General features: G+C 37.9%; 1 protein-coding gene across 7 annotated transcripts in view; it reads right to left on the reverse strand.

The window, feature by feature from the left end:
• Positions 1-25,291, reverse strand: part of sulf1 (sulfatase 1) — a 105,875-nt gene that overhangs the window by 42,416 nt on the left and 38,168 nt on the right. For 5 of the 7 annotated variants that reach the window (XM_051881487.1, XM_051881482.1, XM_051881485.1 and 2 more), the window contains exon 2: positions 1,867-2,186. The exons of 1 other annotated variant lie outside the window; for it this stretch is intronic. The gene's annotated coding sequence lies outside the window, so the exon portion shown is untranslated. The remainder of the gene's footprint in view (positions 1-1,866; positions 2,187-25,291) is intronic. One more of the 7 variants, XM_051881483.1, reaches the window with a different exon arrangement.

A 25,291-nucleotide genomic window follows, 5' to 3' on the forward strand; every position in this document is an offset into this window, starting at 1 on the left:
ATTCAGTCATTTTTTAGCCTTGTGTCATTCCAAACATGTTTGCATCTTATTATATGGAAAACAAATATGAAATATTTCTCCTTTTGTGTTCCAATGAAGAAAGTGAATAGGTATCCGGACTGTCAAGCTCCAAAATTTTTCTCCGTTCTTTACAAAAAGCTTTCATACAGATTCTGTCATTCAGTAGAATATAAAGTAGAGCATGAGATGAATGAAATTTTTATGGTGCTATTTTGTGGATTTTGGAGCTCGTCACCTCAGATCCACTTTCATTATGAAAAAGAGTGGCCAGGACATTCAACATATTCCCTTTGCATGCCACAAAAGAAACTCATACACGTTTGAAACGACGTGTTTGAGTAATTGACATTTACGTTTTTGACAGTACTATTCATTTAAAAACAGTGCACAAAAATGAGAAGCAGGCCTGTATATTTAAAACTAATTGCACCTAGAGCAAGTGATTGATGAAGAACTGTAACTGACAAGTTTACGGCATAGCTCTGTTCGCAAAGAACGAACAGGTCAAGGGTATTGTCTGCTTTCAAACTTAACCAAGAGTTAGTTTAGACCTCAGAGCTACAACACCTAATTACATATGGCTCACGTAATATAAATATGTAATGAAAAGCAGTTTTTGGCAACTAATGCAACCCATCAAGACTGATTTAGCAAGGCAATTTTTAACCTCACATTTAATCAAATCCGCTTGTGCGTTAAATTGATTTAACGAAAGGTAATGTCTGCATAAGCTTCATCTCTCAAATGATTTTTCAAACACTAATGAAGTCACAGCCAAACAAATTCAGCTAATAAGGCATAACTGTACATCTACAGAAATGAAAACACACTGAACGAAAAGAAACAAGCTTCTAAAATCACGTCCCTTCATAATCCTGCAGTCGTCACTGGTAATGACTGCCCTCGTTGTAAAATCTCAACACTAGCGCTGATGTATTTGTGGTTTTCTCAAATGAATTTCAGCGTGTGAGTGAGTGAGTGATGTTGACATGGCTGATTAATGTGTGTAAATAAACATCATTCACACAACTCTGTCTTTGTGGCATTCCTGGCATCATTCTTCTGCCCCCCCCTCACCCTTACAGCTGTACAGTCCCCTCAGCAAACACCTCGCGCTGTATACATGCCCGGCAGCAACATATTAATGCTAGACATCTAGTTCTTCATTGGCAGTTCTGCCTTTTTTTGGTTTACTGGAGTTGAGTGAAACTTGTTGCATGATTTCTTTAGAGGCACCCCTCCATTTGCATATGTTGCAACCTGGTCCAGGAGATGTTCTTTAACACCACATTTGTTCAGTATGAAGACAGTGTCAGCTTAGGACACAACTTATTTAAACAATTGATGCAAAATTGAACAGATTAAACTTGTGTTTGCCAGCAACAAGTGCAGGGATCAGTCTGAAAAATAGTTTGTGCAGCAAAAATATAGTCCAATTAAAGTTTGAAAGTCATAGGTGATTTAGCTTGATGTCCAATCAAATTCATGTAAATTTATAATTGGCACAGTCTGAGGGTCATGATCTATAGTAAGATGTTCTTTTAAACTTTTTAGCATGACAGAAACAGCAATTAAATCAAGGTTTGCAAAAGGGGATGTCAAAATCCAATTACATGGTTCATTAAAACTCGCATAACATGCAACAAGACGTCTCAACAGTCAGAAACCACAATTTCTCATTCAGAAATACCCCTCTATGAATCCCAAACCTGACAGCACTTCAGCTTTACACAGGAAAACCAAATGAGACAGCCAAAAACATTTAATACAGATTAACTAAAAATTCCAGACCCTCCAAGGAAAAACAGACTAGCTGGAGAGAATGAGAATCAGAAGTGTTACTACCTGGATATCAGTCTTGCTCATGGAGTTGATCTCTCTCGCTGTGGGTTGCTCACTCTTGAGCTCCTCAGAGTGTTGTGGGGACCACACTGCTCCTGGAAGACAACCTTCCTCCTCTAATCCGTTCTCCAATGTGATGACACACACTAACCCCAACCATCTGTTGAAACACGTCCTCCAGCACTCAGCACAGTGGTGCGTCAAGACAAACTACCCAGTCCAATCAGAGAGAGTACTGGGTGGCTCTTCCCAGGCTGGAGGCAGGGACAAGGACATAAGGGAAACACTAGTCAGAGATGTCTAAAAACTCCAGCCACGGTAACCTGAGATTTAGAGAGAGAGGGAGGAGAGGAGAAGAGGAGGGAGGGGATTGAGAATGCGAGTGAGTGAGAGAGGGAGGGCAGCACGTCTCTGAACATTTATGTTGCCACTTGTAGCTCACAGGAATCCCATAGCAGCAGTCTGGGGTTCCTCAAATCTCACTCACACATATAGTTGTACTGCAGCACTAAAGCATAGAGGGAGGAAAAAAAACTCCACAAAGAGTATGGTCAGTTTAAGAAAGAAAGTCTTGCATAGACCACAATGAACTGCTGTTTGCACTACACTGTTACATCTGCCCAAATCACACCTCCCTGTTATAAATCTTCAGCTGTCTCGGCAGCATTCCTGTCCTTTGCAATCTACTGCCTTAAGTTAAGCGAGAAAGAGATTTTCAGGAGATAAGAGACTGAGCCAGGATCATTAGCGCCATTTAGTTTCATTCATTTGAGCTACTGTCATTTGCAATGCTACGGGATTTAAATAACTTACTGTAATTTATCTGAAGATGGAGTAAATATACTAATATTCTACAATGCTATTATATTTTATATTGAATTGTACTTTAGTGAAGCATTTGCTTTAGGGTCAATGGCAGAGGAATGTCCCAAAAAAAAAAAAAAAAAATTAAATGCAATGTGCCAAATTCCTACAAATGTAATTTTTGTACTGATGATGGTTTTGAAAAACTTTCAAGCAAAGTTTTATCACAAGTTTAAATGTAACTGACTCTAAAAATGTTGTGTTGGTGTAACCTAGTACAAGTTTGTACATATCCTAACCAATATATTAAAAAAAAAAAAAAAATTTTTTTTTTTTTTTTTTTTTAGAAAGTATTAGTTCATAATTTTTTTTTTTTTTTTTTTATGGGGTACTTTTTTCTTCATTATATCAGGTTAGTAAGACCATCCTGACATTTTTTACATTTAAATAAATTAATTCCAAAACGACAAGTCATTGTATGGATGCATTGCAATTTTAATATCTTTTGAATATGTATTGGATAAAAAAGGAAAGAAGTCATGCCACTGACCCTTTAGCCACCCAAGACTAGAAAAACAGTGAATGTTGGTGCACTGACAATTGAAAGCCAATCATTTTATTCTCATGTTAGTAGAAGGTCAAGAGAAAGTGGCTTGTCTTATGAAACTTCAGCTCAATAAACATGCTAACCCTGGTTTTGTGCTATCTTAGCAACTGAGTTCATCAGTAGAGGAAATGAAAACAAAGGCTGCTAAGTGACGTATTAGCATTCTTTAAAGCTGCTTTCACACCTGGTAAAAGTTTCAGTTAGCCCAGACCAAACTCAAACACTGATCAATCTTCACTTGTGACAAACCCTCAAAAGCCCCAAATCAAACAAACCCTGTGAGCACGTCATCACGGTCAAAGAGAAGACTAGCACGTCTTATATTCTTCAATACTAGATCTGTTTCACCTTTCCTGTCCATCTGGGAGAGATACCAGACTGATGACAGTTTCAGGAGAGGCTGGAAGGGCAGATAAGAACCAGCAGATGGCAAAACGAGAGTTTTAGCATTGCATAACTTAATGCTTAGAGTGGAAAGAACAGAGTGACTCAGGTTTGATACCACCACACAGGTTTTTTTTCCTTCAACACATCCAGCGTGTAATCAAAAAGAGTCCCGTTTTTAAAGGCTTTCCTATGCAACAGGACACAAACTTCCAGCAAATGCATTCATCACATCTTAAAGCCATTTGCATGCTGTTGCGCGAGTCGCTCTGATCCATTTTCCGGCCAGCGCGTTCAGCGGAACTACTGGGTGAAAACAGATACTTCCAACATTTTAGCAGGATTCTCATTTTCACTGCTGTTTAAATGCTCAGGATATTAGATTAAGAGCAACAAAGGCTATTTTCATCAGGGGAATAAAAACCCCCGGTTCTTGGTTCACATGAGGTTTGGAAAAAGGGGAATGAGATGAGGGCTTCAGGGGAAGAGCTCAAATTAGATTGACTGAATTCACAAAGTGTGACCCCACCCCCTTACAACTACACACTTAGTACATGCCGCACCTCAAAACCCAAAGCCAGCCCCCCCAACCCTCACACCCTGATATTTCTAAAAGCCTTTGAGGGAGAAAAGTGGCAAACAATCCTATTCTTTAGTGGACTCACTGATCACTGACAAGAAATGTCGCTTATTGTACCAGTAGGTATGGTCTTTGAAAACTTTTGTTAATCCAAGACAAGGTTTCCCACATTTTTGTCAGCTAAAACCGCTCTGTCCCAAGACTAAAGTAAACCCATCTTTGACCTCAAGAGAGCCGCAAGTTTCTTTCCAAATAATAAGTGACAACATCTTTTAGAAAATTAATGAAATTAATTTTATCGGAGTCATAGCCTTGTGGACAAGTGCTCTGAAATACAGTGAAGCAGTGCTGTGAAGGTCCCGAGTTCGAGTCCTCAATGCTTCCAATGATTCCTTTCTTGCACTGTCATATCGAAATAAAGACAAAAAGGTTAGCCTTTAGTTTGTTTGTTTTTTCTTCTACATTTTTCTTCTAAATTAAATATTTCTGCCTAACAAACTCCCTGCAGTTTCTTTGCAAACCTCTAGGGGTTTGAAAATGGGATCTGCACCAGGTTTTGCAAGAGAATCTGCAGGGGGTTTGTGAAAAAATGCTTCAAAAGTAATCAAACAAAACTCTGCTCTAAGATATAAAACCCTTACAACACCTTGATGAAAAAAGAAACGGTTGGTATGTGAATCTATAGACTAAAACAATCCCTAAGGATTCTTTGAACCTATGTGCTTGAGGCCTCTAGAATAGGACACTATGAACTGTTCTTGTGTCAGATAAGCCTGAAGACCCTGCAGGAGGTCACTTAGGCTGTGTAGAGCAAAACCAAAAAAAGTCCCTCTCCCAACACACAAAAGAAGGACACAGAATTAACCCCTGCAAGGGCCCTCTCCCATCTACAAGCCTAAATGAGGCTCACAGGTGCAGCGAGAACCTTGTGTGTGTGTATATCAGCTAGAGGGGGCCTACTTGGTTCATTTATCTCATTCATTATGCTTGGATGAGATTTGATGTCTTTGGGCCAAGGGGGAGAGAGAGGGAGAGAGAGAGCGAGCGTGAACAAGCTCTAAACATAAATGACATTCGTGGTGTTGTCTTCCATGGACTCGAGTGCCAAAAGCACGCATGCAATGCAGTCGCGCTCTGGATCAAAGACTTTATAGAGTCAGCTGCCTAATGCTTTGACCTCAAGCATGCTCTGATCTCAGCAAATAAGCCCATCACTCTCCTGAAATATCCACATCTTCATCGCCAACGTACATGAAATGGCTAGGCTTAAGTGTCAAACACACAACATCCCAAAGGGAAGACCATTTTCACTTTGGATGTACCAAAACTCAACAGCTATTCAGGAACGTCACTGAATGCCATTCATCAGACTAGGACATCACGCAGATCAAAAGGTAAACCAGTAGGCTAATTGCAAACTAATTGCACCACTTTAATTTCCCAGACAACTGTCACCATTGTCAGGCTCGTCAGCACCGTTCTTTGAGATTCCACATCAAAGCGGGTTGCTAGTTAACGCAATTATCAGTATACAGACAAGCGTCATGTGTCACTGGCTCTAATCAGCCAATAACTATTGGGTGGAACCTCAATTATTGAAACTTAAATCAAAGTAATTTTACCCTATTATTACAAAGTGTGTTTACACGCTGTCAAAATGACATTAAACCACTATTTGCATATCTGTCTCAATCATTTTTTTTTTTTTTTTTTTTACTGAGAGCGGAGGGGGATTCATGCCTCACTGGAACCAAATAATTACCAATAACAGACCTGCTAATGTAAGGAAACTTCTCTAGAGAGCTATCACATGTTTTAAACTGCTTAGCTAATACTCAAATGTACTTTTATTTCTTGACAAAACAATTCTGTGCTTCAGATCAGTGGAAGCTAACTTCAAGCTAATTGCCCACACATGTCCTAGATTGACCGCTCCGTGGATGGTTCCTTTTGCCAGAAAAATTAAAGAGTGTTGTCAAGTACTTTCTTGGACGAAAGAAACTATAAATGCCTCCAGATCCCAAGCAATATCCATTTTCAGCTTTAAGCTGAAACAACTGTCGGAAGAGAGTGTTACTTTAGCTGTTAGGCTACATGGCTGCCATGTGCAATCGTGGAACGAGCGCACGGGCTACTTATTGACTAACACTTCAAACAGTGTATTGGTTTCATAGGCCCTCATTGCCTTGAAACCGAATATAAAAGTCATTTCCTCTGTAGTCTTTATCAGAACCATCATCTAGATCCGCAATATGGGCCCCTCAGTCACACTGGGCCAGAAAACCTCTGCATGGTTAAGTACATTAGCATTTCTGAAACACATTAGTGCAGCCAAGACATGTACAGCAGTTTATAACATGATTTTACTCCAATCACATTGGCAATTCAGTAAACTAAATGACCTGAAGTTATTTTCTATAAAAATATGCCTATAAATTCCAAACCATGACATACTTTACAAAGTGAAGGCAATTAACCATTATCTGTGCAACATTCTTCCTACCACTTTGCTGTTGGGTTCTGGTAAGGTTGATTCACTTCCAAACCCAGGTTGTCTTGACCACTGTTTTGACGAACGACGACAGTGATGTATTGGGTCAAAGGGACAGGCTATCGTCCAGACTGTCCTGGGGTTTGTATGCCCCTAGCATGCTTAGGAATCCCAAGATCCCTTGGATCCCTCAGGCTCTGTCACTGCTCAGCATCTCAGCGCTCAAGAAACAGTAAAGCACAGTGTGGCATGACAGCATGTGTAAATTATTAGCCCATGGGAGCCCCACATGTAAGAATAAAGCGATACTAATCTTGCATATATAGCAGATGGGAAGCAGCTGCAAGAGAGACAGAGAAAGATCCTGCAACATTCTTCCACTGCAGAAAAGGCACCTCAAGCAAGGGTCATTAGTGTGAACCACTATCTCCAATGGAACAGGCTTTGAATTGGTGCATTGTCAGAGTGAAGGGCGGAAGACGGAAAGGAATTTCTACAGAACATGAAAACTCCCATCCTCTAAGACTCTAGGAATGAGACAACATAAAAACTAGGTCAAATACATAAACATTTTTATTTGTCACTATAAACAACAATGAACAGTCACAAAATCAGTATCATGAAGAATTTAAAGGTCAGCGATATAGATACTATAAGGAATCTATTGATCTGTTGATATTCTTGCAATATAAAGCATTACATGATATAATTAAACTATCTCCAAAGCTAAAAGGGGGGTGGAGTCTATTTATATATTCTATATATTCTAATATTCTAATTAAGCTCACTTGAATGCAAAATGACAGTCTTAGGCCCTGTCCCAAATGGCACCCTAAACACTCACGGCCTTCCTACGAGTCCGCACTTTCGTGACCTAACATCGCTTTGAGTGTCAGGAAGAAGTCTGCCGCGGAGCTTGCACCAGTGCGGGCTCAGCAAGAGTGTGCATCGAGGGCGCATATCGACTGCAAAGGGGGCGCTCGCGAGCACCATTCTGAAGCCTAAAATTGACAAATGGGACTCCCTACGGTCTTGTGGACTTAACGGACACGCGTACGCGGCAGCCATTGTAAGTCCATGAGACCGAAAGTGCATAGAAGTGTGCCATTTGGGACAGGGCCCATATCTGACTGAAACCACACTACAAGAGCAGAAACTGAGCACTTATGACAGACAGAAAGTTCAGAGAGACACTCGGAGAAGCGTCGAGAGACAGGGGAGAAGATAAACCCTAAATGTATAACATTTCTGCAGCTTTACTCTTTTCTTTTTTTCTTTTTATGAAATCATACATTAGCAGGTTATCAGGTCTGACACCAGGCCAATGGAATCAGGGCTGGTAGCCCACATTTCCTTTATTTATTTTTCATAATTTTCCTGTCCAGCCAACCTTCCTCCCCAGAAAAGACCTTTGGCACCTCATGAAAAGTAAGAGTTACAGACCTTCATGTCCACATTTCTGTCTCAATTCATACCACTTTAACCTGACAGCTTTTCTATGAGGGAATAAAAGTAAAAAGAGCAGCTACATTAACATCATCTCATTCCTAGACTACATCTGATCCTTAAACAGGTAGAGGAAAAGGTTAGCGCAGAGGTCACTGATCTTGGTCATGGATTGAACAATTACAGATTCACTATAAAAGTCTCTGTTGTTTCCAGAAGACACATAAATAGAGATGTTTAGCTGCATATTATGCTAACTACTAACTGCAAGTACACGCCCTCCATTTAAAATTGTGGGCTTAAAAAAAAAAAAAAAAAAAAAAAACAAGTTCATAAACATTTGCACCTGTTCTGGTGGATATTTTACATGCAAACCTTTTGCAAACACTTATGCAATTAATAGTGAATGAGACCCAATGAATGCCACATCCACTCCAACATAAGTGCCTTCCGGGTTATTTGGTGAACTTAATTTGAACTTTTACTTACCCTATACAGAAACTACACTAAACTTTTCAGTAAGTTTCCAAAACTGTATCAAATCTGATAAGATATTTCTATCTTTAGGGATCACTAGATCCCGATTACTTCCTTTAGCTTTCTTATCTGAGGCAAATAATGCTCTGCGTCCGGAAGCACGGTTTAATCCTCTCAGACCCAGAATTGAAAAGCAGGAACAAGACAGAAAAGGCAAATCCTCATGTGAGGAGGCCCTGTCCGCACTTCGACATCCTGAAATGGCTGGTTGAGTATAATCCCTAAAAGCATGCCGCAAGCAGGTCATTGACAGAGAGAATTAATGTTTGGTGTGTGTGTGTGTGAGGTGGATAGTTATCTTGATCATGGTCACCCCCCGCACAACCTTAGAGGTTGCTTAGGGCAGTGATAAGGAGAAGATTGGAAAAGGGTGGCTAAATGCATCAGGACAACTATAGAGCAAAAGGACAGTTCAGGGCAATTCAGGACTGAAGATGAGATAAAAGGTGAAACGCTTGATGACACACCAAAACTAATGTTTTAAAAGCATCTAATTTTTCAATTAAAGTCCATATTATTTAGTTAAATAGTTACAGTTAATAGAGCAAAAAACCCTGACTATTTAAATTAAGGATTAGTTCACTTTAAAATTAAAATTAGCCCAAGCTTTACTCACTGTTAAGCAATCCTAGGTGTACATGACTTTCTTCTTTCTGATGAACACAATCAGAGTTATATTAATAAATATCCTGACGCATTCAAGCTTTATAATGGCAGTGAACGGGACCAACGAGTATGAAGCTCAAGAAAGTGCATTCATCCATCATAAACGCACTCCACACGGCTCCGGGGGGTTAATAAAGTCCTTCTGAAGCAAAGCGATGCGTTTGTGTAAGAAAAAATATCCATATTTAACAAGTTATAAAGTAAAATATCTAGCTTTCACCAGACCGCCTAAGTTGAATACAGAAGGCATAGGACGTAACGAAAAGCGTTTTGAACTGCAAGAGACGTTACACTTTTTTCCTAAGTTGAATACGGAAGGTGGTCTGGCGGAAGCTGGATATTTTACTTTCTAACTTGTTAAATATGGATTCTTTTCTTACACAAACCAAGGCCTTTATTAACCCTCCGGAGACGTTTAGAGTACGTTTATGTATGGATGCCCTTTCTTGAACTTCATACTCGTTGGTCCCATTCACTGCCATTATAAAGCCTCAATGCATCAGGATATTTATTAATATATACACCTAGGATGGCTTAAAGGTACGTAAAGCTTGGGGTAATTTTCATTTTAAAGTAAATAATCCTTTAACTTAATTTATTCAGTTAAAGTCAATAAATACATAAATGATTAATTGTGTTTAATTTAATTTAGTTAAATAAGCAAGTAACTAAGTGAATAAAAAGCCAGTCAAATAAAATATTTATAAAAAATACAGAATTACAATAAAATTCATAAGTTAAATAAATAGTAAAAAACTTAAGTCAAAAGTCAATCAATTAATAAAATACATGAGTGAATGAATAATTTACAATATAAATAAAAAAATAAAATAAAATTAATTTAGTTAAATGGTGTGGGGAAAAAAAAAAAAAAAAAAAAAAAACTTTGTACTTTGTACTTTGTCAATAGACTTTCTATGTAGACAAACTGCTTCAAATATCAACCAGAAGTACTTTTGTTTGGACATGTGAAGATATAAATGAATGTTCAGCTGCACTGGATATTCCGATTAAGGGGCTGTTTTTACGACACCGTTTTCAACCAAAAATGGAAAACTCAACCATTTTGCCCATTCATTTACATGACAATGGTGTTTTGGGGGCCTAAAAATTTGAGATCGACCGATATAATCAATTTACCGATATTTTCCCTGTTATTTAAGCATTTTACCATAATCGGCTATCGGTTTTGTAATATCGGATTTACCGATAAATGTCGCCATCTTGTGGGTGTTTTGAGAATTGTGCACAGGATCGCCATTACAGCGCATCTGAGGGGAGACGAGACAATGGCATACACAGGTAAAGTATACTTACCTGCTTTGCTGTAATTGGTAAACTTCATTTAACATAACAGCCATTAATGCACAAATTAGATGTGTTACATAAATTCCTGAAATATAGCTAGTTTATGCAGCTTGTCTCTAAGAAATAGAGACAAGCTCATGGAGTCACTTAAGATAATCCGTCAAGTCCTGTCCCAATAAAAATGTAACTTTGCATGAATTAAATACAGCCATGAATGAGCATATGTTGGAAATAAAAGCGTTGAATTTAATTCTCTCTCTGTTGCTCATCAGTCTCGTGAAGTCGTCTGCATTTTGCTGTTCAGCGGGTTGATGCTGAGGAAATGCTCCTCCAGCACAGCCACCGCATGTAACTTTTAACAAGATTTACTTGTTTAAAACACTGTAATTATATAAACATTTACTATATAACCATTAATTCGCTAATAAACATCCAAGTAAACAACTCCATGGAAATTAATTATTTATTATCTCCACGAGCGATCGCAGTTTGAGTATAGTTTTGTGTAAATGCATAGATAAACAGCTTTGTCAGCAGATATTTCATAATCTAGAATAACAAAAACAATAATTCTGATATAACATACAAAATGCAATAAAATACTGTTTTGTTTTATTCCAATATTCCAGAGAATATTATTCAATTTAACATTATCCAGCAAATTATTCTTCACTCTTTAGCCTATTAAACAGCTTATAAATCTACTAAAACTGTAGTTTAAAATGAAGTATTACATTTCTGCAAAGTTGATATGACTCCTGTCTTTAATTTATTTTCTCCATTTAAAAAACATTAGACATTCTACATTTTACTTTTTGTTAACATTAGTGTTGCTGCTGATGCTTTTTATAAATAAAATTATGTTTGTAATATGAAGATTAAAATTAACATGAAAGACTACTAATTTAACACTTTTTTTTTTAAAGATGACAAAGATTACACTGTTAGAATTACTTTTGCGCTTTATTTATTTTACCTGTTTTTTTACCTATTATTTTACCTGTTTTTTACCTCAAAGATTTTATTTTTTAAACGAACAGTTTAGTGCACTTTTTTTTATTTTTTGCACTTTCAGACCCCTCTATTTATTGGTGTATAAATAAGATTTGTTTTGTTTTCTATGCAAGGAAGGAGTGATTGTTATAAATAAAATGGTTTGTTCAGTTCAGTGGTGTTGTAATCGTGTCAAAAACAGAAGTATAACAGTAAATAAATATCGGTTCTGCATATTGGTTATCAGGCACATAAATTAATCGGTACTAAAAAAAAAAAAAAAAAAAAAAAAAAAAAAAAAACATTATCGGTCGATCACTACTAAAAATGCAAACTTTTGAAAACAGGTTTCAAAGTAAGAGTTTTAGAAAACGACTCCATTATCGTCTCCATGTAAAAATGGTGACGTCATGAGCATGCGTATTACGGGTTCAGTCTATAGGCTCGTAGTGTTTCTTTACAAAGTGACATCAACTACTGGCTTGGCATGCATAATACAGCATTTTTACAGCATCTTCCTCTGATCCGTGTGAACATGATACTGGCCAGCTGTTTTATGCAGAATTATAGACAGTGGCTTATCAGTAGGATAAGTATAAATGATTCTCAAGTCTTGACATGTAATATGCAGAATGGGGGGGGGGGGGACCTCACACGCATAAAATGCACAAATAATATATTGCTCTTTTGTGCAGAACTCATCCATGGGTGGTAAGAAAAGACTCCAACGGCTGTGGCTTTTTATTCTAATTTCAGCCTTCGAGTATGGAGGAAACGACAAGGGTCTAGCAATTTGTGATTGGCATGAGAGTAGGAAGCTCTTTAATTTAGCCTCCAGCTCCCTTCCCTTTTTTTAGATGAGGAAATAATTACCACACAGCATTACTGCTAAACAACAACTGCTCAAGCACTGGACTTTATCACATCACTAGTTATTTATAATGTTTATGAATCCTCTCTTCTAACGAACATGCATTCGTATGAAAATAGATGTGGTGAGTGCCAGCAAACCCCTCCTTGCGTTCTGCCTCCCTCCCCTCTCACAGCGCTCACACCTGGCTGTTTATGAAGGGGCAGTTGAAAGGGGACATTATGGCCCTGTGCTACAATAGAGGACGTCTGCGCCCAGGCCTCTCAGAGAATGGACGCAGCTGCCACGCTGAGAATGACCACGTTTAAAGGTCCTCGTCACAGTGTGTGTGCGTGCCTGTGTGTGAGATAGCATTAAATGATGGTGAGGGGGTTGGTCAACTCAAAGACTCATGGACAAATGTATGTTTTAGTTAAGAAAGTGAAATACTGGGAACTGCTGATGTCATTCTTCTGAAAATGGTCTATAAGCATCATGGCTTATTCAAAATGAAGGGGCACATTGGTTTGAAACAAATTCCAAATAAATCAGAAATCTAAATGACATATTAAAACAAAAAACAAATAAAATTGTTTTATATCTCAATCAATCAATCTTGCATGTTTTAAATAAAATTTCAAGTGTAAATAAAAATTAAACAAGATCGATAACAAGAAATAAACAAGCAAACTTTGGTATCTTTGATATTCAATTTGCATGTTTTAAAACAAATAAACGTTTTATTTGCTTGTTTGTTTGTAACACGCAAGTTAAATATCAAAGAGACCCAAGTTTCTTTCTTATTTATCTATTCATTTTATTTATTTTATGTTATTGATCTTTCTTAATGTTTAATTTATTTACAGTTTTATTTCTTTAAAACATAATATTTAACTTACATATTTATTTATCTTGCATGTTTTAAAGACATAAAATTTCAAAGTGTGAATTGGATTAAATGAATATAGAACAGAACAAATAAAAGACAAAAACAAAAACATTGGTATTTGATATTTAACTCGCAATAAATAAATATAAATAAATAAATAAATAAATAAATAAATAAACCTTTAGTTTTTTTAAAGTATTGAAGTAGAAAAATCAATAGAAAAATAGAAAATAAATTTAAAACAAAACTTTATCACTGATATTTTTACATGTTTAGTATGTTTTTTTTTATAAAAAATAAAAATGTTTTAAAAAGATTAAACTGAATTTTTGAGATCTAAAAATGTAAAGCCACAAAGATCACCATGGAACAACTAAATGCACTGTATTAAAAAAAAAAAAAAAAAAAAAGTTGAGAAAACTTAAGTTTAAGACAAACTTCAGCAGATTTTTGAGTTCCCAACTTGTTTTTGTAGGAGATTTTTTTTTAGTTCAACTTTTTGTTGCATAAACTGAATACAACAAGTTGAGAAAACTCAAATCTGGTGAAGTTTGTTGCCTTAAACTTAAGTTCTCTCAACTTTTCATTTTTTACAGTGTGGTCCATTTATTTTCTACTCGTCACTTTTATTACCAAATGTGAACTGCAATGCTGTGGCCAGCAGCGGTCATCTTTTAGGACATTGAAACAGATCACATGGGCTTGCCCTGCAACAGGTGCAAATTCCAGTAATACCTCTGTGTTTGGGAGTATTGTGTTTTTATCGGAGCCATTCCAGTGGCACTTGGCGGATAACCGGCCTTGATTCAGGACAGGTATAACGCAGTCTCTTCTGTTTCAAAAACACACAAGATCTGTCTGTTTTCCCCATAATAATTCACAGCCTGATGTTAGGACTGTGGGGACAGGGCTATTTTCAGCCTTTGAGCACGTGTGTCTATCTACAAGCAGGAAGCCCACTACATCTTAAAAGGCGCTGGTGGGGCTCTGCTGTCATCTCGGTGCTAATTGGGTGCCCATTTAAACAAAGGCAATAAACAATGACCAAAGAGGAACCTCTTGACAGCCATAAAAAAGCCAGTTTGTGAGAGGAACAAGAAATCCTATTCTAACCCCCATTGACAGCCACTTTCCCCCACAAGCAGCTAAGAAAAGTCCTCCATTTAAGGAACGAGAGCTTGACCTGGATCAGGTTCATCTCAGCAGGACAGCTACTGTTGAATCTTCCTCCGAAACCAGCCATGAATTCATACAGATTTGGGGGTTGCATTACTTATTATGACTTAAAATCTGACATAATGTGATGCAGCCTGAACCAGAAATGCATAATGTGTCCATAAATGCATAATAAAATCCATTTGTTCCACACTAAACTTTTATAGTCGTCAGCCATCCAATATTTTTGTCTGGAGTTTATTTACTCAACGGCACCCCTCCAAATTTTTCAAAATAATGCACTGGCAACCAGTGTTATCTTAGTATCTTTGATATACTATTATAGTTTGTTAATATTTTGAACTAATTATTATGTGTTTTCATTTTAGTTATAGTAACTTTGTTTGTCACTTTTATTAGTTTGTTTTCTTTTTAAATGTCTGTATAGTTAGTTTTAGTTTGTTATTTTAGTGCTTGAAACATTTTAGTTGCATCTCATTTTTTAGTTTAAAGCTGCAGTCCGTACGTTTTGCCTCTTTGTCGCCATCTCTGTTCGAAACCTGCAATTGCAGTTCTTTGCGGAATTATCACCTTTATGTGGTTTGTGCAACGGCACAGCTCCTCAGCGTGGATGAGTCTAATGTTTGCTGTCAGTCACCACATCGGTGTGGATACTGTACTTCGGAATCACAGATTCTACATCTTGGAAGTATGATCAAAATAAGAATTTTCTCTGGAAAATGTCATCTGAACAAGTAAGTAATGTCTGCCACTTTTGTTCTGACCAACTGAGGAAAAAAGTATTAGGCCTACAATAAATCGCGCTGCCAATGGCGATTAAATCTAACGATCACTTAGCTCAGATCACGTCAAACCATTAAATTATTATTGTTATACTTTGTTCTCAAATTGTTAATTTTAACAACATCAGCATTGCGTGACTGTATTTAGTGTGTATTAGCGTTACCTGTAGATTCAAATTTCTGTACAGTCTAATCTCTAATTGTCCACTTGTCATACCATACAATATGCCATCAAAATCATAAGTTTAATTATTATAGAAAAGGCTATAAATGATCCGTCACCTGCAGCATCCTCAACATGCCATATAGCCTACTAGCTGAGACTATGTAAACAGATGTGACGTAATGATGCAAAGAAGAATGGCGGCATGCTCAAATTTCCCACGGAAACCCATCAGTACCACCCGAATTATAAAACATTATTACAAGCTTACTGTTGTGAACCGGGCTAAGGTAAGGAGATAGTTTTGAACACTGGCTGGCTATATACATGCTCAAATTGATTGGAAAAAAAAAAAGAGGTGCGTTACGGACAGCAGCTTTAAGTTAAATGTCTAATGAAATGTCTAAAACCATAAAAAAAAAAAAAAGTTAATTTACTTTGAGATAAAATGAATATCAACTAAAAGTAAAATACATATAGTTTAGTTAATGTAGATTTCATTTCAAGTTAATGGTTTTAGATTTATTTAATGATAATAACCTTGATTGGCACAGCATGCAATAACAGTGAATGGCAGTGTGACTCTTCCAGCCGGATGGGCAGTCCAAAGAAAACCTCCCGCTATTGGGTGATCTGGCTTTCGCACCACTGGCGCGAGAGTGCTCTTTGGAACAAATCAACTAATAATCCCATTAGACCACATAATTTCCTCTGGTACACATTCTTTGACCAAATGGCAGAATACAACTTGCAGAGACAAAAGAGAAAGAAAAGGGAAGGACAGTGGAAGTGTAAGGTAAAAAAAGAAGCTATGTACTTTTCAGCTGTGCAAGTGAATGAAATGTAAATAATGCTTTAGAGAACAGCTTTAGATCTTAGCAAACATTGCTGGGGCCCTCTGTCCCACTTTGTAACCCCACTGGCTGGCAGGGAGCTCAGCCTCTTGTCAAGCACCAATCTTTTGTAGTGCTCCCCTGACACTCAGCCAAGCTTCTTTCTAAGGATGTGCTTGCATATGCATGAAGGAAGGACCGTCCGGCCAGCCTCACCCCTGCCACTAGAAGCCAAAACTCTGCACTCTATCCTGGACGGAAGTACGTTTCACTGCCTCATAAGCAGTTCCTGAGTTTCTCGTATTACAATTCGATGAATAGTTCTCAACATCCAACCCAGAGCATTCCCAATCCACTGTCTTGGAACGCCTACCCACAGAAAACAAGAGAAGTAAATAAAAACACTTGTTATACAAGCCCACTTCCTCCTAGAAGAGATCTTGATGACCTGTGTTTTCGGCAAAACTGTGAAAACAGATAAATCTAGGTTTTTTTCCAATCCCTTCCTCTCCTGCTGACTATCATCCTTGTTTACTTTCATTCTCCGTTGTAGATAGCAGAGAGCCAGAACGCTCGCTTTCCAGGTGATTTCCTCCAGCCGATGTGGAGGGCTGATTCAGATCCTGCATGTTTAGACAGTGTTGAGGACTGAATGGAGGCTGGGGATATAGTGCAGACCTAAATTGGCAATGGTTTTCTCCATGACAAAGACTAAAATTTCCCTTCTCTCCATACTGGACATTGATTCACCACAGAATTAAATTAATAGTTCAGCCAAAAAAGAAAAATCATCATGTCATCATTTACTCACCCTCATTTTGATCCAAACCTGTATGACTTTCGTTTTTCCTGTGGAACACAAAAGAAAAATATCTTTGTCCAAACAGTTTTGGATCCCATTGATTTTCATTGTTCGGACAAAAACAGCTCTTCAAAACATGTGTTCCATAGAAGAAAGGCAGTCGTACAGGTTTGGAACAACAGTAAATGACAATTTTCATTTTGGGTGAACTATTCCTTTAGTCGAAAAACAGGATGGCCGTCATCCGTGACAATCCCAACATGGGATCTCAGAGCACTGAGGTCACAAATCCAAAGAGACTTTACACATTAAACAATTACAACAAGCTACAACAAGTCTCTTTCACTCATATACTTAGGATAAGACAGCACAGCAAATCTTCTTTCTAAACATCATTCAACAGTCATTTGGTGAACTTTAATTGAACTTTAACTTACTGAAGAGTGTCTGTGTTGGGTAAGTTTCCAGTGACACAGTGCCAATTTAGGTCTGTACCGTCTCCATGCCTTCATTCAGGCCTAGGCAATGATTTCTTCCATTACAAAATAATAAAATTCCCCTTCTCTCCACAATGGACACTGATACACCACAGAATTAAGAGGAAAACATTTTGAAATCCATCAACTGCGGCTTGTTGTCCATCCTAGTCATGGAACCTGAGATTTGTGTTTATGCTGTGCTCTAAGGATGGAAAAAGGGCATCAGCGTTCATCTTCGTGGCAACCAAACCCTGAAAAGGTTGGTCCATTTGAGAAGTTTGTCTCTTTAAAAAAAAAAAAAAAAAAAAAAAAAAAAAAAAAATATGAACTGCTTCCCTTCTTATCTGCTGAGCACCTGTGAGAGCACTCAAAATCACCCACTGAAATCAAAAAAAAAAAAAAAAACCCAAGAAAAGCTTGGTTTTTCATTCTTATACAAGCCTTTTGACTGCTTTAGATGAGTGTAAATGCATCTGGAAATACACTGTTAGGCATCAAGCAGGTTTACATTTTCAGAGCTGCTGTTTCACAGAACACACACCGAGACTCCCACAAGGGTTAATAAGTTGTTGAAGCCAAGAATAAGATTTTCTTTGCCACCCACGTGGATCAGAATTCTAAGCTAAGACAACAATATGGCTCTTAGCCCTTTCATATCTCAGTATAATGCAGCTGATACTTTTTGTACCTCACATCCTGTTTTGCTGAAGACTACAGAAAGGCTCACCCATCCCAGTGAATTCATCAGTTTAAATTCTCATCTTTTCTGTTATTGCAACATATCAGTCAGTTACTGTAATTATCTGCACATTGGTCTGCACAGTCGTAGCCTCCACTATGTACTGTTTCCTCAGTAGCACAAAGTATTAGCAGTCCCTCTTGATTCTAAAAACTATGCACATGCAATACAAAATAATATAAATGGAAACAGAGATACATTAAACATTTTATGTACGCTGTCTAAGAGTAAAATGCTTATTGGAAAAGATAGTGAAATTAAAAAGCTACAATCAAATCTTGCTCAGGAGTTGTAATACAGCAGCTAATTGAACTAGATCTTTTTAGTGCATTATAAAAACTTTAAATTCAATAAGTTTTAATGGTCCTCACTAATACTTTGTTTTGATAATTTGAAAATGTTCACTAAAATGTTTAATTCTGCCAGTAAATTGTCAAGGAAACTACAGATATCTTCAGCAAATGCATACTTAGCAAATTTTAATCTGTCATCATTATGTCAGATTAGTGAATGAATCATTCTTTTGAATCTTTTAATAGAATCAGATGAACTGGTTCACCTACAGTGGTGGTTAGAATTATTGGTACCCTTGATAAATATGATCAAAGATGACTGCAAGTCTAAGTCTTCACCTATAATGCCTGATGAGTTTGGAGAACACCTGACAAGAGATCAGAGACCATTCCTTCATGCAGAATCTCTACAGATCCAGATTCCCAGCTCCATGTTGGTGCTTCTCTTCAGTTCACTCCACTCATTTTCTTTAGGGTTCAGGTCAAGGAACTGGGATGGCCATGGCAGAAGCTTCATTTTGTGCTCGAGACACAATTTTGTGGTGATTTTGATGTTTGTTTTGGATCATTGTCCTGATGGAAGATCCAACCACAGCCCATTATTGGATTTCTAGCAGAAGTGGTCAGGTTTTGATTTTTTATCTGTTGGTATTTGATAAAATCCATGATACCATGTATCTGAACAAGATGTCCAGGACCTCCAGCAGAAACATTAAAAATCCAGTGTTATATTTAACAATGGGCATGGGGTACTTTTTATCCATGTGTGCACCAAACCCATCTGGTGGGTTTGCTGCCAAAAAGCTCTTTTTTTTTTAATTTCATCTGACCATAGAAGCCGGTCCCTTTTGAAGTTCCAGTCTTGTCTGACAACTGAATATGCTGGAGATTGTTTCTGGATGAGAGCAGATGATTTTTCTTGACACCCTCCTGAACAACTTGTGGGGATGTAGGTGCTGTTTGATTTTTTTTTTTTAGGCTTTCTAACACTCAAGACTCAACTGATCTCTGCACTTTTCTAGCTGTGATCCTTGGAGAGTCTTTGGCCACTCAAACTCTCCTCCTCACCACGCATTAGGACGATTTAGACACACGTCCTCTTCCAGGCAGATTTGAAACATCTTTAGTTGATTGGAACTTCTTAATTAGTGCCCTGATGGTGGAAATGGGGATTTTCAATACTTCAGCTATTTTCTTACAGTCACTTTCTATTTTGTAAAGATAATCTTTTGCAGCACGTCAGAACTATATTGTTTGGTTTTACTCATTGTGATGAACGATTACGGGAATTTGGCCTTTGTGTTTCCTCATGTTTATACTCCTGTGGAACAGGAAGTCATGGCTGGACAATATAATGTTCATGATCACCCTGGTGTACTTAAAAAAAATAAATAAATAAATAAATAAATAAATAAATAAAAATAAAATATGAATGGGAATACACTTCAGAGATATTTTACTCAAAAAAATTCTAGGGGTGCCAAAAATTACAGTCATCTTTGATCATATTTACCAAGGGTGCCAATAATTCTGACCACCACTGTATATTGTGAATGATTTGTTCATGAACTGGACTCAATCTAATTTTACACAGTCAAATAAACCTCAATTAACCCACAAACTTCAAGACATTTTTATGCTAGTTGGCACATTTGGGGGAATAATGTTGGTCTAACATGTTATGTAGATTGAAAGCAATTCAAATTCAAAATTCAAGTCTATTTGTGCTTCAAAAAGCCTTGTATGATGTATAAATATAACTGCTTTATTTCAGCAGCCAAGACATTTGACCAAATATACTGCTTATATTAAACTCAGCACATGTAAATGCAGTTCTGTTTGTTAATTCAAGCTGTGAGTGCACCGTGGGATTCGGGTTTTTATGAAAGGTTTAGATTCACAGGTTGTGTACACAGTTGATAACACTCTGATTTACCAAGTGTTTTCCTAAGCAGCCATGTAATCCGCTCTACATCAGCCGTGTGGCTCAGCAAAGCCTTTGCAGTCGAGTAACTCCAAAAGCCAGTGGATCACTCTTGCTTATGGAATCAGATGTGAAGTAGCCATGGCACTAGACAACCCCTCCCAAAAAAAAAGAAAAAAAAAAAAAAAGTGACATTTCAGAGAGGAATATACATCTAAAATGGCACATTAGCGACCACCCAGATTTTAGATTGGATTACTTGTGTGAACGTATCCTTGTAGGACCCAAACAATTCCCTTCACTCACAGTTAAATCCAGAGCCAGCTGGCTTCACATCACCACACTACCAAGACCGTATGGCGCTGACAGCAGGCCAAGTTCCACACTAGCGTTTCTCCTTCAACCCTTTTAGACAACACAACCTTATGGAGAAAATCATCTCCAAACACCTTGCCAACATTGCCCCGAGCCAACGCGATCCAGACCAAATACTGGATCCGACTTCCTTCTCCTACGTCATCCATCTGCAAGCGTGAGGCCTTTCCTGTGATTTGGATCTCCCATGAAGAGTCCTATGCAGTTTTATGCCAAAGCATGAACCAATCGAACTGAGACATGCGTTGCACTGCTGTTGACTGACAAGGCCAATATACTCAACCCTTCACAGGATTTAGCACTGGTCTAGCAAGAAAAAGAACGTGGTGGGGCTGCATCCAAGCCAAGCTGGTGAACTCAATTGTCATGTGCATGCAACATTAAACAAGGGGAACATCTGGAAGGGAGTATAATGATCATTAATAGAGCTATAAGTAGAACTGCATGTGCCCTCAAAATGGTGCAGAGCCCAAACAAGGTGTTTCGCATAGTGAAGTGGCGTCTCCGTGCCATTTTTTGGGTCTCTAATAAAAGTCAGTGGGTTTTTATTATAGAATGACATCACTGAAGATGTGAAAAGAGCTTGTGCCCTTTGACCTTGCATGTGTGTAGCAACATATGCTCTTAGATAAGTCAAGTCTGAGTGAACTCTCACATCCATCTAGGCTCTTATCTGTCAAGACTCAGCTTTATATTGCAGCTGAGTTTGAACAAAGACATATATGCTCAGCTATGGCTCAACGAAAAGGTCTAGCTAAAATGGACAGTTACCCAAAAACAATAAAAATGTGTAATTCATACTTTGCTCTAAACCTGTATGATTGACTTTCTCCTGTGGAACACAAAAGTGACGTGACGTGTAGCCAAGTATGGTGTCCCATACTCAATTTGTGCATTGCAATTCATCCATCCAAGTGCAAACAAACACCGTGAACACACACAAGGAGAAGTGGGCAGCCATTTTTGCTGCGATGCACGGGGAGCAATTGGAGGTTAGGTACCTTGCTCAAGGGCACTGCAGTTGCGGGTAATGAGAGTGGAAGAGAGTGCTGTTCATTTACTCCCCCACCTACATTTCCTGCCGGTACAGGACTACAATGAGCTTCTTCCCAGGTAGGTGACATCACAAACCCCAAAATTTACATAAACCCTGCCCCCGGGAACACGCTACAAAAGGGGGTGAGGCCATGTTGGGCTGCTGTAGAGAAGAGGAAGAGTTGTTGTAGTAGAGTGTTGTTGCCACACCGTCATTTTACGCCGGGCTGCTTCACAAACGAATGCTGGATTTGCACAAAAGATAAACATGCTAGTCGATGAGTTGAATCAATTCCACAGAAACGACATAAAATGTATCCACTAACCATACAGAAATGTCCAGTTGTATTCTAAAAGATGTAACTTCTTCCTGAGGCTCTCCATCAGTGTCCAGCTTCAGTTTGAACAATGTAAGGCTGACAATCGTCATTTTGGCTGTGTGAGATTCTCCAGCTTTGATGTTGTTGAGCAACCAAAGCGTGAGCTGTTAAAGCTCCACCCTCTTTTGGAAAGGGGGCCAAGACTTGACCATACAGACTAATAGTTTTTTTCTTCTCCACAGTCAGAAGAGTTTAATCTTTACTCTAAACTGCCTCTCTTTCTTGCTTGACACCATATTAAAATGCATGAGCTTCTCTTTGCCATTTAAAACAGAGCTGATTCTGCTTGCAAAGACCACGATCACACACACATGGCAATGAGTGGACCCCCTCAGACTGAATCTCATTGTTTATGGCCGGGAAAGCAAAATATCCTCTGGCGGTATTTGGCTAGGGACCTGCAGTGCTGACCTAAATGGGGGCATTAACGAGAATTAGCACTTAGGTGACTTACAGAAACAACTCCAGATTTGGTTCAGTAAGGGTCACTGCAGGTGACGGAGACTTGAGCTGTGCGGAGACTGGTGAACCGCTTCTTTTTTTTCTTTTTTTTTAGGTTTGTTCTGTTCAACAGACCATACAAAATGAACATTTAGGCAAAGCTGAGAGTAAACAGAAAAATCTGCTCATCGGGAATGCCAGAACAAATGAAGGACAAAGAGCCTTCTGAAAAAAGAAGACACACATAGCCTTCTCATCATGTTCTTGCCCCTTTATTGGTCCAAGTACTAAAGCTGTTGGGTTAAAACGAAATTTATTTAACCTCTGGAAAGGTCAGATGAGAGTTTTTCCTCAAAATTCCCAACAAGGTTTTGACAGCACGGCACCACAAAATCATTACCGCCCTTTAATTTTCCATTATTTTAATGATTTACTTTGCGAAAAAGAGGTATTCATTTTAGTATTAATGTCAAAAAGTTGTTGGTAATGAATCAAAGGGATGCCTGCAAATTATTCTGGTGTGGCTCCAGAAATATTCTTGGACCTCATCAAGAAATCAACACATACCAGTCATAATTTGCAAGTTTGTTCTGGCCACTGGTTGTCTGTAGGAAAGCAATGAGATCTGGAGATGACTGAATCCCATTTTAGTGAGAAAATAACCTCAGGGACAACCGTTTAGAAGGGAGGGATCTTGTTCATAAGGGGGAAAAGGGGAATAAGGGTAAAGAGCAGTTGCGTGCTTTATATTGCTACATTTTAGTAACCGTGACCTTTAACAGCAAACCACTGACACTTGTTCTCACGCACACATACGCAAGCTTAATTCTCTCACACCACAGCACGACCATCAGTTGGTACACAGATGTGCGATTTCCCAACATGTGTATTTTAGTAAACAGTACAATAAATAGCAGCTTCAAATTGGCACAAAGTCTGGTTCAAATCACTGAGAGGTGGCCAAGCTTGTCTTTTCTAGAGATTTAGATGGTATCAAGCTAAACGAACTACCATGGAAAACCCTCTGTGGGCCACATCAATCCTCTTTCGGTTCTCTTGCAGTCTGGGAAGACAGAGGTCTGGAGGTGTTGTGGGCTCAAGCTATGAAGTGTGAAAGGAAAAAGGATGTCAAACAGACAAGGTCTTCATTAATCAACCCCTCCTCAACGCCTGTCTCGAGGGCTTGTTGATAGTATGCTGCGTAAAAGGACCACTATTTTTAACAGAACGTCACACGCAGCTCATATTTTCCAACATACCATTAGTCTGTCAAAGCCACAACTTAGCCATTGTTATTTCTAAAAGAGGCTGTCAGGAGAAGTTCTACATTGTTATGATCTCATGCATGTCTGCTTTGAGCCCATTTTCAGCGACTGCCAAGTATGGGGCAAATTGTTTTTTTTGTTTTTTAAAGCAGTCATTTTGTTTGTAATCATAATACATGTATTAAAAAAAAATCCAATTAAAAAATAAATAATTTAAAAAGTCAATTTTGTAATTATATAAAAAAATAAAATAAAGTAAAAATAATTTAAAAGTAATCATTTTGTTTGTAATTATAAATAAATAGTTAATAAAATGTAATTTATAAATTGTAATAATAATAATAATAATAATAATAATAATACTTACTCTGTTATTATTATTAATAATATTAATATAACAATATAATAAATGATATATTATTTTGTCTCTAAATAATGTTACTTCCAGGTAAAATTGCAAAGTCAAGATGAGATTGAGCTGTGAAGTCAGGGCAATGAAAAACCTTTTCAGGATTCATGTCTTGCATTTTCCCTGGAATGTTTGCTCTAGGCTTCTATAGGAAGATCCTCAATGGATCCGACACTCACAAGATAAGATAAGCCAGAATTTAACACTGCCCATCAGAGGCCCTACAGGATACATGGATATACATATCAGTGTTAAGAAAATAGACTGAGCGATTTGCAATTGGACTGATAAATCTGACATTTTAAAACCAGTGAAGGGAAATGTCTGCCTCCCTAGACAATTCTCTAGCAGTGTTTGGCCCCTTTACTGACCAGAGGGTCAGCTGGCTTGTCAAGTGATGTATAGAGTTTAAGTATTGGACACCTTTTACTTCAGCCTAAGGAGATTCCCATCCTCAGACAACCATGTTCTGTTTGTTGTTAATAGATAGAGAGATCTCCTGGAGCATCACAATGCAAACAATGGGGCTTGTCAGTGGCTTCCCCCTAAGTGGCAAAAAACAGCATGGATTTATAGAAGGCATGCTGTCACTAGATAAACCGCTTAATTTGCAGAAGTATGGAAGCCATTTTTCATTTTTCAAATTTTAAAAACAACATTGTTATTTTAAAATATGTATTATTAAATATTACATAATACACTACCCGGCCAAAAAAAATAAATCGCTGTTTGGATTTTAATAGGCAAATACTTAATCTATGAATGGATCATTATTAC

Source organism: Ctenopharyngodon idella, chromosome 23 (assembly GCF_019924925.1).
Source record: "Ctenopharyngodon idella isolate HZGC_01 chromosome 23, HZGC01, whole genome shotgun sequence".
Taxonomy (NCBI): Eukaryota; Metazoa; Chordata; class Actinopteri; order Cypriniformes; family Xenocyprididae; genus Ctenopharyngodon; species Ctenopharyngodon idella.